This window comes from Anopheles marshallii (assembly GCF_943734725.1).
Source record: "Anopheles marshallii chromosome X unlocalized genomic scaffold, idAnoMarsDA_429_01 X_unloc_40, whole genome shotgun sequence".
Lineage (NCBI taxonomy): Eukaryota > Metazoa > Arthropoda > Insecta > Diptera > Culicidae > Anopheles > Anopheles marshallii.
The window spans coordinates 25,001-37,500 of NW_026525888.1; the positions used below are offsets into that span (position 1 = coordinate 25,001).

The following is a 12,500-nucleotide window of genomic DNA, read 5'->3' on the forward strand; positions in this document are numbered from 1 at the left end:
CGATCGCGCCTCTTTTCGCCTTAGCGGCCTTCGTCCATGTTATTCTTAGTAGTCTAATGGGCGTTCGCGCCTCTTTTCGCCTTAGCGGCCTTCGTCCATGTTATTCTTAGTAGTCTAATGGGCGTTCGCGCCTCTTTTCGCCTTAGCGGCCTTTGTTTTCATTGCCCATCTTCGTCCTCCTCTTCGAATGCATCTACCCCGAAGAGGGCCCACTTGCAGCCTTCCGGGTGCAGGACGGATGTCCTACACGATGTGGGCCCTTGCATGTCACGCAGCAGACCGCTGCCGTGCATGTTCGGGCCAGGTGTTCCGGTTGGCCGCATCGGATACAGTGCGTCGACCAATCCACCTCGCTCCGGCATTGGTGCCGCAGGTGTCCGTGCTCCAGGCATTTGAAGCACCGCTGCTGGCCCCGCGTCAGTGGTGTCAACTGCTTAGCTGGGCACGAAGTGTGCAGCACCTTCACGTGCTGCTGCGCAATCTTCGCTGCCGCCTTCACTGCCATTCGGACGTATGCCGTCTGCGTGCCATTCCATGCCTTGACCAAATGCACGGCGGATTCCTTCACCGACTGCTCTGTGAATGTTTGGATCGCCGTCGCCACGTCCGTCGCCGTCGCTAGAGGGTCCACCTCTTCCAGGCGGACCTCTACCATTTCCGTCACCAGGCGGGCGGTGGCCGGAGCTGCAGCCTGTGCGCAGACCTCCTGCACACGTTGAAAAATTGCTTCCGAATTAGCACCGTCCTCTACGTTCATAACCAGCCGATCCCGCGTCGTTCGCCGTCCCACACCGAGCTTCGCCTGGTGTTCGGCCAACGACGGTGCGCCGCGGACTAGCTGGTAAACGTCTGTCCACGTTTGACCGTCTCCTGGGGTCACCTCTATAGCGTCCGGCTTCTTTTTCGTCGACTGTTTGCGTGGCGCAAGTTGCGGGCGTGGCTTTTCCAATTGATGCTGTTGTTGCTGCTGCGGCTTCGGTGGTGCCTTGCGGGGTCCCACCACCGTCCATGCGCCACCCTGCGTCGCCTGTGTACCAGATGCCTCGGCAGCCACATTGGCATAGGATGGCCGCTGCTGCTGCTGTTGTTGTTGCTGTTGCAGCGGTTGCTGCTGAGCAGGGCCACGCGTTGGCCCCTGCGTCTGTTGTGGCCGTTGCTGTTGTTCCTGCAACCGTTGGGGCTGCTGCTTCATCAAAGAAGACGACTGCTCCTGCAGCTGCGATTGCAGTGCCTGATTGCCGCCACAACCAAGCATCTGCGCCAACAGCTCCTGGTGGCTTGCCATCTCCTTTTCTAGCTCCTTGCGGAGACGTTGAGTCTCCTCTTGCCACTGGCGAGCCTGTTGCTTGTTCCATTGCAGCTCTTCATTAAACCGCTGCTGAGCCAGCTTTAGTTCCTCCCGGGCCAGCTTTCGTTCCTCGCGGGCCATGTTGTCATTGGCCTCCGCCCGCTGTCGCAGCATCACAAGCTCTTGCTGCAGCTCTTTACACATGGTTCGAAGCTGCTCGTTTACGAGGGTCGTTTCTTCGATCACCTTCCGCAGTTCGACCATGTCATTGTTCGTCGACTTCGTGGCCTTCACCGAAGCTCTTGTCAGCATGACCTTCGGCTCTACAGCCGGAAGAGACCGCCCCGGCCTTTCCTCCGTCGATTCCGCCCTTAGGCGCGATGTTCGAGTTGTCGCCATTTTAGAGACCCATGCAGGCCTTAGTGGTCAGGGGGGGTGTTTCCCTGCTTGCAGACGCCTTCCCGTATTTTTCGCAGTCGTTCCCGATTTTTTTCCCCGCGATTTCCAGTAAAAGTCGGGAATTCGAGCAGTTTCGAGCAGTTTTGATCTCGACAAAAACTGTCCAAATCGAGCAGATTCGAGCTGTCGATGACCCCCCCAGCTTACCAGAATTTTCTGCGTCTTTTTAAGTTTCGAGCAGTTTTTCGAGCAGAAACCGTCAATTTGAAAATTTGTCTGCGGGGGACTGCTCACCTTCGAAAATTCGTCAGCGGGGTCATGTGTGTCACTCGGGTGTCACCAAAAAATGTCAAAAAATTTTTCGCGTTTTTCACTGTTTTTTCGCTTGGATCTTATTAAACAGGTTAAAACAATCACAACGGTGAAAACCGCACACGAATCCGATAAAAACTCGCAAAGTTATTAACGATTTTCTAATAAATACCGTTGCTCGAAACCACGTGCTCCGGCGGTAGCACCCCTTGCACTTTTTTGCCACGATGTTTTTCGTCAATTTTCGTCCGATTTCCGTCCGGTTTTTTGCGTTAGCACGATCACGGGCACAAAAACTACCGTTTCCGTCCACTTCCGGCCCGATTGGACCGGATTTTTACGCAAACTCACGATACACACACACTGTTGTTGTTGTTGTTGTTGTATTTCTTTGCGCAAATTTGCCACTCCGTATTTCGGGCCGAATTTCACCGGCAAACACTGTCTATCACTCTTAATCGCTTAAATGGCGTCCAATCTCGCTTTTTCACCGAAAACCGCACCGAAAAAGGTCTATTTTGCCCGTTTTTATAGCGGAAATAGTTCCCCATACAAAATGTATGGGGAATGTTTTTTTGCTTATTTTCCGTATTATCGCACCGATTTTCACGCGGTTTTCACTCGATTCACTTAAAACTTGCACTTAACAACGGATTATAACTAAAATCCAGTCTCTCCAAACGATTTTTGCACCAATATTTTCCTTCTCACTGCGGAGCAAAACACGCCATGTCCAAACAGCTCGACTGCTCGAATGTCACAAAGGGATAACTGGCTTGTGGCCGCCAAGCGTTCATAGCGACGTGGCTTATTGATCCTTCGATGTCGGCTCTTCCTATCATTGTGAAGCAAAATTCACCAAGCGTAGGATTGTTCACCCTTTCAAGGGAACGTGAGCTGGGTTTAGACCGTCGTGAGACAGGTTAGTTTTACCCTACTGGTGTGTGCTGTATGCTGCTATCTTAACGGAATTCCTGTGCAGTACGAGAGGAACCACAGGTACGGACCACTGGCTCAATACTAGTTCGACCGGACTTTGGTATGACGCTACGTCCGCTGGATTATGCCTGAACGCCTCTAAGGTCGTATCCAATCCGAGCTGATAGCGCATCATAAACCCATTAGGTGATCGGAAGCTAGCGGGCTTAACAACCCTCTGAGATCCGTCGGTGCTGCCCCGTGCACACTGCCGTCTCATCCCCGCTATAGCACTAGACTGAGCCGCAACGGGCGGGTGCACGCTGCACGTGGAAGTACCTTATCACAGGGAACCCTGGTGGCTGTGCTCCCGTCGACCGTGGATACAACTAGTTTCGACACCTTCGACCGCCCGCAAACGACGGGACTACAGGCTGGGAGCTGCGAGTTGTAGAGATGCGTTCGCATCGATCCTCTCAGGCGACCCATGCTTGGTGGTGAAGTGGTTAGTTCGTGGAGTATAGGCTTGCTGCACTCGACAAGAGTGCTGCTTGCAAGGCTGTGGTGGTACGTATGGTAGTTGATGAGCATAGGCTTGCTGCACTCGACAAGAGTGCTGCTTGCAAGCCTATGGTGGTACGTGTACGGTAGTTGATGTGAGCATAGGCTTGCTGCACTCGACAAGAGTGCTGCTTGCAAGCCTATGGGTGGTGTGGTGTGTGGTGCATGATTAGCCTTTCAAGGAAGATGTGTCCTTGGGGCTAATCGGTTATTTTTATAAGTCCGGGAAACCTTTCTCGTCGGGGTTTTTATCCTAAGCAACCACGAAAGCTTCCAAGAGTTGAAACATTGCCTATCAAGTAGGCCGTACCAGCCCATAGCAAACCAACCAAGATAATCTAACAGGCCAAGATTGGTTGGAGACTTCAAAATTTGGCTAAGTCCATGGCCACCATAAGCCATTTCTATCAAGAAGGCCATGGACAGTGCTTAGCAACCACGAAAGCTTCCAAGAGTTGAAACATTGCCTATCAAGTAGGCCGTAGCAGCCCATAGCAACCCAACCAAGATACTCTAACAGGCCAAGATTGGTTGGAGACTTCAAAATTTGGCTAAGTCCATGGCCACCATAAGCCATTTCTATCAAGAAGGCCATGGACAGTGCTTAGCAACCACGAAAGCTTCCAAGAGTTGAAACATTGCCTATCAAGTAGGCCGTAGCAGCCCATAGCAACCCAACCAAGATACTCTAACAGGCCAAGATTGGTTGGAGACTTCAAAATTTGGCTAAGTCCATGGCCACCATAAGCCATTTCTATCAAGAAGGCCACGAACAGTGCTTAGCAACCACGAAAGCTTCCAAGAGTTGAAACATTGCCTATCAAGTAGGCCGTAGCAGCCCATAGCAACCCAACCAAGATACTCTAACAGGCCAAGATTGGTTGGAGACTTCAAAATTTGGCTAAGTCCATGGCCACCATAAGCCATTTCTATCAAGAAGGCCATGGACAGTGCTTAGCAACCACGAAAGCTTCCAAGAGTTGAAACATTGCCTATCAAGTAGGCCGTACCAGCCCATAGCAAACCAACCAAGATACTCTAACAGGCCAAGATTGGATCTCAAAATGTTGCTAAGTCCATGGCCACCATAAGCCATTTCTATCAAGAAGGCCATGGACAGTGCTTAGCAACCACGAAAGCTTCCAAGAGTTGAAACATTGCCTATCAAGTAGGCCGTACCAGCCCATAGCAAACCAACCAAGATACTCTAACAGGCCAAGATTGGATCTCAAAATGTTGCTAAGTCCATGGCCACCATAAGCCATTTCTATCAAGAAGGCCATGGACAGTTCTAAACAACCACGAAAGCTTCCAAGAGTTGAAACATTGCCTATCAAGTAGGCCGTAGCAGCCCATAGCAACCCAACCAAGATAATCTAACAGGCCAAGATTGGTTGGAGATTTCAAAATTTGGCTAAGTCCAGATTTTTCTACCCTTCGGGAAAACAACCCTAGTTCACCAAGTTGAACGCGAAAAACTGTCCATAGGATACGCACAAAACGTTTATTGAGTTGGTCACCATATGTGGAAATTATGGTGAAAATAAGCCAAGTTCCGGAGTTTTTAACTCACACGAAACCACGAAAAACTTTCATTAGGAAAACTTGGTTGGAGCACCCTACTGCAGAACACACCGACATGGACGAAAGGGTCGACTGGCCAAGAGAAAAAATTTTTGCGGGACCACTCAAAACATCATAGTTAGACCTAGCAAATGATGAAAAGTGAAACCCGCGATCGATTGGAGAAACCTTATTTTACACTGAAAAATTCCACATAAGGAAAATTTGTATGGAGCACCCTACTGCAGAGCACACCGACAGGGCCGGGAAGGAAGGCCCGGTCCAAGAAAAAATTTTTGCGGGACCACTCAAAACATCATAGTTAGACCTAGCAAATGATGAAAAGTGAAACCCGCGATCGATTGGAGAAACCTTATTTTACACTGAAAAATTCCACATAAGGAAAATTTGTATGGAGCACCCTACTGCAGAGCACACCGACAGGGCCGGGAAGGAAGGCCCGGTCCAAGAAAAAATTTTTGCGGGACCACTCAAAACATCATAGTTAGACCTAGCAAATGATGAAAAGTGAAACCCGCGATCGATTGGAGAAACCTTATTTTACACTGAAAAATTCCACATAAGGAAAATTTGTATGGAGCACCCTACTGCAGAGCACACCGACAGGGCCGGGAAGGAAGGCCCGGTCCAAGAAAAAATTTTTGCGGGACCACTCAAAACATCATAGTTAGACCTAGCAAATGATGAAAAGTGAAACCAGCGATCGATTGGAGAAACCTTATTTTACACTGAAAAATTCCACATAAGGAAAATTTGTATGGAGCACCCTACTGCAGAGCACACCGACAGGGCCGGGAAGGAAGGCCCGGTCCAAGAAAAAATTTTTGCGGGACCACTCAAAACATCATAGTTAGACCTAGCAAATGATGAAAAGTGAAACCCGCGATCGATTGGAGAAACCTTATTTTACACTGAAAAATTCCACATAAGGAAAATTTGTATGGAGCACCCTACTGCAGAGCACACCGACAGGGCCGGGAAGGAAGGCCCGGTCCAAGAAAAAATTTTTGCGGGACCACTCAAAACATCATAGTTAGACCTAGCAAATGATGAAAAGTGAAACCCGCGATCGATTGGAGAAACCTTATTTTACACTGAAAAATTCCACATAAGGAAAATTTGTATGGAGCACCCTACTGCAGAGCACACCGACAGGGCCGGGAAGGAAGGCCCGGTCCAAGAAAAAATTTTTGCGGGACCACTCAAAACATCATAGTTAGACCTAGCAAATGATGAAAAGTGAAACCCGCGATCGATTGGAGAAACCTTATTTTACACTGAAAAATTCCACATAAGGAAAATTTGTATGGAGCACCCTACTGCAGAGCACACCGACAGGGCCGGGAAGGAAGGCCCGGTCCAAGAAAAAATTTTTGCGGGACCACTCAAAACATCATAGTTAGACCTAGCAAATGATGAAAAGTGAAACCCGCGATCGATTGGAGAAACCTTATTTTACACTGAAAAATTCCACATAAGGAAAATTTGTATGGAGCACCCTACTGCAGAGCACACCGACAGGGCCGGGAAGGAAGGCCCGGTCCAAGAAAAAATTTTTGCGGGACCACTCAAAACATCATAGTTAGACCTAGCAAATGATGAAAAGTGAAACCCGCGATCGATTGGAGAAACCTTATTTTACACTGAAAAATTCCACATAAGGAAAATTTGTATGGAGCACCCTACTGCAGAGCACACCGACAGGGCCGGGAAGGAAGGCCCGGTCCAAGAAAAAATTTTTGCGGGACCACTCAAAACATCATAGTTAGACCTAGCAAATGATGAAAAGTGAAACCCGCGATCGATTGGAGAAACCTTATTTTACACTGAAAAATTCCACATAAGGAAAATTTGTATGGAGCACCCTACTGCAGAGCACACCGACAGGGCCGGGAAGGAAGGCCCGGTCCAAGAAAAAATTTTTGCGGGACCACTCAAAACATCATAGTTAGACCTAGCAAATGATGAAAAGTGAAACCCGCGATCGATTGGAGAAACCTTATTTTACACTGAAAAATTCCACATAAGGAAAATTTGTATGGAGCACCCTACTGCAGAGCACACCGACAGGGCCGGGAAGGAAGGCCCGGTCCAAGAAAAAATTTTTGCGGGACCACTCAAAACATCATAGTTAGACCTAGCAAATGATGAAAAGTGAAACCCGCGATCGATTGGAGAAACCTTATTTTACACTGAAAAATTCCACATAAGGAAAATTTGTATGGAGCACCCTACTGCAGAGCATACCGACAGGGCCGGGAAGGAAGGCCCGGTCCAAGAAAAAATTTTTGCGGGACCACTCAAAACATCATAGTTAGACCTAGCAAATGATGAAAAGTGAAACCCGCGATCGATTGGAGAAACCTTATTTTACACTGAAAAATTCCACATAAGGAAAATTTGTATGGAGCACCCTACTGCAGAGCACACCGACAGGGCCGGGAAGGAAGGCCCGGTCCAAGAAAAAATTTTTGCGGGACCACTCAAAACATCATAGTTAGACCTAGCAAATGATGAAAAGTGAAACCCGCGATCGATTGGAGAAACCTTATTTTACACTGAAAAATTCCACATAAGGAAAATTTGTATGGAGCACCCTACTGCAGAGCACACCGACAGGGCCGGGAAGGAAGGCCCGGTCCAAGAAAAAATTTTTGCGGGACCACTCAAAACATCATAGTTAGACCTAGCAAATGATGAAAAGTGAAACCCGCGATCGATTGGAGAAACCTTATTTTACACTGAAAAATTCCACATAAGGAAAATTTGTATGGAGCACCCTACTGCAGAGCACACCGACAGGGCCGGGAAGGAAGGCCCGGTCCAAGAAAAAATTTTTGCGGGACCACTCAAAACATCATAGTTAGACCTAGCAAATGATGAAAAGTGAAACCCGCGATCGATTGGAGAAACCTTATTTTACACTGAAAAATTCCACATAAGGAAAATTTGTATGGAGCACCCTACTGCAGAGCACACCGACAGGGCCGGGAAGGAAGGCCCGGTCCAAGAAAAAATTTTTGCGGGACCACTCAAAACATCATAGTTAGACCTAGCAAATGATGAAAAGTGAAACCCGCGATCGATTGGAGAAACCTTATTTTACACTGAAAAATTCCACATAAGGAAAATTTGTATGGAGCACCCTACTGCAGAGCACACCGACAGGGCCGGGAAGGAAGGCCCGGTCCAAGAAAAAATTTTTGCGGGACCACTCAAAACATCATAGTTAGACCTAGCAAATGATGAAAAGTGAAACCCGCGATCGATTGGAGAAACCTTATTTTACACTGAAAAATTCCACATAAGGAAAATTTGTATGGAGCACCCTACTGCAGAGCACACCGACAGGGCCGGGAAGGAAGGCCCGGTCCAAGAAAAAATTTTTGCGGGACCACTCAAAACATCATAGTTAGACCTAGCAAATGATGAAAAGTGAAACCCGCGATCGATTGGAGAAACCTTATTTTACACTGAAAAATTCCACATAAGGAAAATTTGTATGGAGCACCCTACTGCAGAGCACACCGACAGGGCCGGGAAGGAAGGCCCGGTCCAAGAAAAAATTTTTGCGGGACCACTCAAAACATCATAGTTAGACCTAGCAAATGATGAAAAGTGAAACCCGCGATCGATTGGAGAAACCTTATTTTACACTGAAAAATTCCACATAAGGAAAATTTGTATGGAGCACCCTACTGCAGAGCACACCGACAGGGCCGGGAAGGAAGGCCCGGTCCAAGAAAAAATTTTTGCGGGACCACTCAAAACATCATAGTTAGACCTAGCAAATGATGAAAAGTGAAACCCGCGATCGATTGGAGAAACCTTATTTTACACTGAAAAATTCCACATAAGGAAAATTTGTATGGAGCACCCTACTGCAGAGCACACCGACAGGGCCGGGAAGGAAGGCCCGGTCCAAGAAAAAATTTTTGCGGGACCACTCAAAACATCATAGTTAGACCTAGCAAATGATGAAAAGTGAAACCCGCGATCGATTGGAGAAACCTTATTTTACACTGAAAAATTCCACATAAGGAAAATTTGTATGGAGCACCCTACTGCAGAGCACACCGACAGGGCCGGGAAGGAAGGCCCGGTCCAAGAAAAAATTTTTGCGGGACCACTCAAAACATCATAGTTAGACCTAGCAAATGATGAAAAGTGAAACCCGCGATCGATTGGAGAAACCTTATTTTACACTGAAAAATTCCACATAAGGAAAATTTGTATGGAGCACCCTACTGCAGAGCACACCGACAGGGCCGGGAAGGAAGGCCCGGTCCAAGAAAAAATTTTTGCGGGACCACTCAAAACATCATAGTTAGACCTAGCAAATGATGAAAAGTGAAACCCGCGATCGATTGGAGAAACCTTATTTTACACTGAAAAATTCCACATAAGGAAAATTTGTATGGAGCACCCTACTGCAGAGCACACCGACAGGGCCGGGAAGGAAGGCCCGGTCCAAGAAAAAATTTTTGCGGGACCACTCAAAACATCATAGTTAGACCTAGCAAATGATGAAAAGTGAAACCCGCGATCGATTGGAGAAACCTTATTTTACACTGAAAAATTCCACATAAGGAAAATTTGTATGGAGCACCCTACTGCAGAGCACACCGACAGGGCCGGGAAGGAAGGCCCGGTCCAAGAAAAAATTTTTGCGGGACCACTCAAAACATCATAGTTAGACCTAGCAAATGATGAAAAGTGAAACCCGCGATCGATTGGAGAAACCTTATTTTACACTGAAAAATTCCACATAAGGAAAATTTGTATGGAGCACCCTACTGCAGAACACACCGACATGGACGAAAGGGTCGACTGGCCAAGAGAAAAAATTTTTGCGGGACCACTCAAAACATCATAGTTAGACCTAGCAAATGATGAAAAGTGAAACCCGCGATCGATTGGAGAAACCTTATTTTACACTGAAAATTCCACATCAGGAAAATTTGTATGGAGCACCCTGCTGTGGTCACCATCGGTCGAGTTGGTCGAGACGGGCAAAAAATTTTTTTTTCCATATCGTCTCAAAACATGATTTATGGACCTTGTAAATGTTGAAAAGTGAAACAAAATCACTTTTGGAGCGATGAAAATTTTGTATGGGAGGTCCCTACCCGGAACAAATTTTACTAGTAAAGTCATCATTCCGCGACGAGAAATTTGAAAATGGTCAAATATGGTTAAGATGTCATGTTCATTCCCTACTATGGGGGACCAGGTCGTCACGAAAAAATTTTTTTCTCGACCTGGTCAAATGTGGTTCTGCGACGGAGGTTAAACTAATATTGCATAATTTGGGCCAAAAACCCCCCTCTGTCAGAGAACGAAGCCCTTCAAGCTCGATAGCAGACCACATAAGTTGAGATTTGAGGTATCTGAAAGTTGAATATAGAGCGAGGTTCTAAGCGAAGGGATAGCTTAACGTTGAGCATTGAACGCAAAAAAGCTTAGAGATAAGCTTATTATATAACGATTGTGGTGCAGGACACAGCTTAACGTTGAGCTTTGAACGCACATGGCTAGAACTAAGCTAAGAGATACCTATAGTGGTGCATGGAACTGCTCACAAGTTGAGCTTCGAGAAGTCCAAAGGCAAAATGTAGAGCGAGGTTCTAAGCGAAGGGATAGCTTAACGTTGAGCATTGAACGCAAAAAGCTTAGAGATAAGCTTATTATATAACGATTGTGGTGCAGGACACAGCTTAACGTTGAGCTTTGAACGCACATGGCTAGAACTAAGCTAAGAGATACCTATAGTGGTGCATGGAACTGCTCACAAGTTGAGCTTCGAGAAGTCCAAAGGCAAAATGTAGAGCGAGGTTCTAAGCGAAGGGATAGCTTAACGTTGAGCATTGAACGCAAAAAAGCTTAGAGATAAGCTTATTATATAACGATTGTGGTGCAGGACACAGCTTAACGTTGAGCTTTGAACGCACATGGCTAGAACTAAGCTAAGAGATACGGGTAGTGGTGCATGGAACTGCTCACAAGTTGAGCTTCGAGAAGTCCAAAGGCAAAATGTAGAGCGAGGTTCTAAGCGAAGGGATAGCTTAACGTTGAGCATTGAACGCAAAAAAGCTTAGAGATAAGCTTATTATATAACGATTGTGGTGCAGGACACAGCTTAACGTTGAGCTTTGAACGCACATGGCTAGAACTAAGCTAAGAGATACGGGTAGTGGTGCATGGAACTGCTCACAAGTTGAGCTTCGAGAAGTCCAAAGGCAAAATATAGAGAGAGGTCCTAGCAGCCTAAAAAACTTCTAGGGCCGACAGCTCACAAGTTGAGTTTCGAACGCAATTAGGCTACCCTGGTAGCCTTGATTTGAAAGCATTAAGGCAATGATATGGTAGAATGCCCGATCTTAAACCTATTGACAGAGAATGTGTACGAGTAAGCATAGATGTGGAGGAGCACATACCCTAAACAGTCCCGAAAGATGGTTAGCTAAGTGATGCATCACAAATGGACTTGGCGCACCAAGTTCACACAGAAACACACACGATCGCGTATATTAAAACCTGTTGTGTGGTGCATCACTAATAAAGTTTGGTGCGTCAAACGAACATGAGAGTTGAGCATATTGGGTATGTGTGATAACACACTTTGCACGACAATCGAGAAACCGCATAAGCTCAGTATAACACAGCAGGGGAAGATTGATGAAAACCAGAGCTAATACATGCAACAGGCCGGGAATGCTGCTTCTGAAGGTGGTAGGACCGGTGCACTTATTAGTTAAACCAATCGGCCGATTGAGTTGAAGTCTGGTACCGATCTTTCACTTGACTGTGCCCCATCAACTATTGATGGTAGTGTAGAGGACTACCATGGTTGTGACGGGAAGCGGGAATCAGGGTTCGATTCCGGAGCTAGTAGAGAGTGCCTGATAAAGGCCATGGTACACATCCAAATCAGGAAAGCAGCAGGAAACACTACCATACATTACCAGGTGCATAGGAGGATTGCAAGCCCGTAAATTGCCCGATCATAGCCAGCGATGCTGAGAACGGAATTTATTCCTTCGATCGTCGTTGGTTCACATGTTTACTGATGGTTGTACGAACACCATACCCGGTGGTAAGTACAGTGGAGCTCGCCTTCACAACATAATGTTCACCAGTTGGACGCATAGATTGGAATAGCTCACAAGTGTTGGATTGCTGGAAACACACATTCCAGACTGCTCCGGTGGTCATGGAAAGGAGAGGATTGCAAGCCCGTAAATTGCCCGATCATAGCCAGCGATGCTGAGAACGGAATTTATTCCTTCGATCGTCGTTGGTTCACATGTTTACTGATGGTTGTACGAACACCATACCCGGTGGTAAGTACAGTGGAGCTCGCCTTCACAACATAATGTTCACCAGTTGGACGCATAGATTGGAATAGCTCACAAGTGTTGGAAAGTTGAACGCACGT

General features: G+C 46.9%; 1 pseudogene; it reads left to right on the forward strand.

Moving 5' to 3' along the window:
* LOC128717400 (large subunit ribosomal RNA) overlaps positions 1-3,420 on the forward strand; it is an 8,551-nt pseudogene extending 5,131 nt beyond the window's left edge.
* The last annotated feature ends 9,080 nt before the right edge of the window (positions 3,421-12,500 follow it).